At 41.5% G+C, this 2,971-nt stretch overlaps 1 long non-coding RNA gene across 1 annotated transcript in view; it reads right to left on the bottom strand.

Moving 5' to 3' along the window:
- Nucleotides 1-1,300, bottom strand: part of LOC115070754 — a 5,763-nt gene extending 4,463 nt beyond the window's left edge. Inside the window, exon 1 of the long non-coding RNA XR_003849891.1 lies at nt 1,197-1,300. This is a non-coding gene — a long non-coding RNA (uncharacterized LOC115070754). The remainder of the gene's footprint in view (nt 1-1,196) is intronic.
- Between the last annotated feature and the right edge of the window lie 1,671 nt (nt 1,301-2,971).

The following is a 2,971-nucleotide window of genomic DNA, read 5'->3' on the forward strand; positions in this document are numbered from 1 at the left end:
CTTTTATTTATACATCTTTTAAACATTTGTTATATACTAGTAATCTTAATATCATGAGACATTTATTCCAAAATAAATTTACCATCCTTTGTAAGAACTTTCCTAGTGGGGGTATTAGGCAATGTTTTCTCATAATTTTGTTTTGGACAGGGTTTCCCTGTAGCATCAGCCAGCCTGGAACTCACTATGTAGACCAGGCTGACCTTGATCTCACAGAGATCCCTCTGTCTCTGCCTTCCAAGTGCTGCTATTAAAGGCATGTGCTACTATGCCTTGCTTGTTTGTTTCTGAGACAGGGTCTTACTGGGTAGTCCTGGTTGATTTGGAACTCACTATGTAGACCAGACTGGCCTTGAACTTACAGAGGTATGCCTGCCTCTGATCTTGAAGTGCTGAGATGAAAGGCATGGACCAGTACACCCAGCTCTCATAAGTTTTAAATGATAAACCAGTGTTTGATTCCATCAATGTTTTTCTAGTTTGTCTTCAATTGCTGTGACAAAACACTCTGACCAATACCAACTCAGGGAGGAAAGGGTTTATTTGACTTACATCTCCTGGGAAAAGTTAATCACTGAGGAAACCAAAGATAGGAACTCAGGGCAGGAACCCACAGTGGTGCTAGGCCCTCTTGAGTCACTCAACAATCAAGAAAACGTCCCACAAACATGGCTATAGGCTAATCCAATGAGGAAATTCCCCAACCGAGGCTCCCTCTACCCAGGTGTATCAAGTTGACCACTAAAGCTACCCTGCACAAATGTGAACAATAAATCAATCATGCCAATTAAGTTAAAGTCAGAAAATTTTAGAATAGCTGAGAATAAATCATAAGAATTTGACCAGTTTAACTTGAATCAGTAACAGCCTAGCAAACAAAACGTTTTAGTAATCCAATTTTAATTGCCTAAGATTAAATCAACACATTTTGTTAAAGGGGTTTCCTCAAGTTTGTGGAGATCTGTGGACCGAGTTCTCTCTGGGTCTTTTGCACTATCAGGCAAACCATATAACATATCTTTATGTAAATTTATTATTTCCGTGGTGGAGGGGAGACTCACAAAGAAATGAACACCCAGTGCCTAGCTCTGTGCCGCCCAGCTCCGTGCCACTCAGCTCTGCACCGTGGCTCGGAGCCTGCCATTCCAGATTGTTCCTGCTGCTGGCCCATAGTCACCACTAGCTTTTGTCCATACCTCAGGGGCCAGCAGTCTCACCCCAGGTCCGTAAGTGCCAGGCCATTCTGTTCTTGAGTGTGCCCAGCCGCTGCGCCTCCTTCGCCATTGACGGCTCCAGTTCAAGACTGCACCACAAGGCCCTCCTTCCAAGGCTAACTCTCCACAGTCAATTCTCCACAGCAGGCCCCGCCCCATGGAGGAAACAGGCAGCTTGGGACACAAGATCATTTCTGATTTTTTAATTATGTTTAATTTTGTAGCTTTAATTAACTTTGCATTATTGTCAGTAGTGATAAGCAAATTCTCTACTATTTTAAGGCTAAGGAGGGAACTGGTTTGTCTCTTATTTCTTTAGGGCATGACAAGCCTATGGGTGGCTCCATTTCTCCGGTATCTTGAGGGGATGAAACTTTAGTGGGAGGTTCCCACCCAAGTACATTGTTAGTAGCAAAATAGAAAACCCCATAAATTGCTTTAACTACGATTTTTTTTTGTTTGTTTTCTTGAGACAGGGTCTCCCTGTAGCTCCAGCTTGAATTAACTTGCTATATAGTCCAGGCTGGCCTCCAGACATCCACCTGCTTCTCCCTCTTGATTCAAGGATTCTACTTCTCACCTCCCTGGGATTTAAGGCATGGATAACTATGCCTGGCCACTATAAACATTTTTATATTATGAAGTAACCAATAATGATTTCCGTTGGAAATACTTTATCCTTTAACTGATTTCAAGGGTAGAAGGCCTTTATCACAGGACTATTTTGTTTTCCTCCTCTTGGTCTCTGAGTCAGGGGAACAACCTGATTCAGGAATTTTTGTGGGAAATTTTGAGGTGAACCTGCTTGGATCTGTACTGGAAGGGCTGAATCTCATCTCCAGAGCCAGTTTCTCAGTATATGTAAACAGCATATGACAATTTAGCAATATGCATAAAAGGCATTTCTCTGTAAAATTGAACCTAGTGGTTTGCATTGGGAAAGGAAAGTGACAAAAGTCAGAATATTTCATTTTGAAGGGTCACTCTCTGAGGTCCTTAAATTTTATGAGTATGTGGCATTTAGGACTCAAAATCAAGGAGAATCAAGCCAATAAAAACATACTTTTGCTCAACTTGACTTTCACCCTAGCTATATTTGGGGTGACCAAATGCTTGAAAGCTTATATCTATGATTAAGTTGCATCTATAAACGGAGTCAGACAATCTGAAAAACTTAAATGTCTTCTCTCCTATATTGATATTTTCCATTAGAAGCCATTTTTTATTCTCCAGTTTAGGCTAGGCTTGAATGGAGAAAACCATTTCTCTCTCTCTCTCTCTCTCTCTCTCTCTCTCTCTCTCTCTCTCTCTCCTCCCCCCTCCAAGCTAGGGGGTGTCTTGTTATTCCCTGCAAGATAAATGAACATATATATTTTTCCTCTGACTTATGTGAGCTTGTTCTTGGCAAAAATCTGATAATTAAACTTCCAAATTAAATAATCTCCATCAAGGGTAGCTTTAGTTATCATATGCCAATAGCAAAGAGGAAACTGAAGCCTTGCCATATTTTCTACTTAATATGCTGTCACTGAAAGCCTAAGGGCCTTAATGTTTCTGTAAAGCATTCTTTTTTTTTTTTTGGTATTTTTTTGAGACAGGGTCTACCTATAGCCCCAGCTGTCCTGGCACTCACTATGTAGACCAGGCTGGCCTTGAACTCACAGAGATCCGCCTGCCTCTGCCTCCCAAGTGCTGGGATTAAATGCATACGCCACCACGCCCGGCCCTGTAAAGCATTCTTTATCAGGTTGAAGTTT

Source organism: Nannospalax galili, unplaced genomic scaffold, assembly GCF_000622305.1.
Source record: "Nannospalax galili isolate Female #2095 unplaced genomic scaffold, S.galili_v1.0 scaffold1077, whole genome shotgun sequence".
Lineage (NCBI taxonomy): Eukaryota > Metazoa > Chordata > Mammalia > Rodentia > Spalacidae > Nannospalax > Nannospalax galili.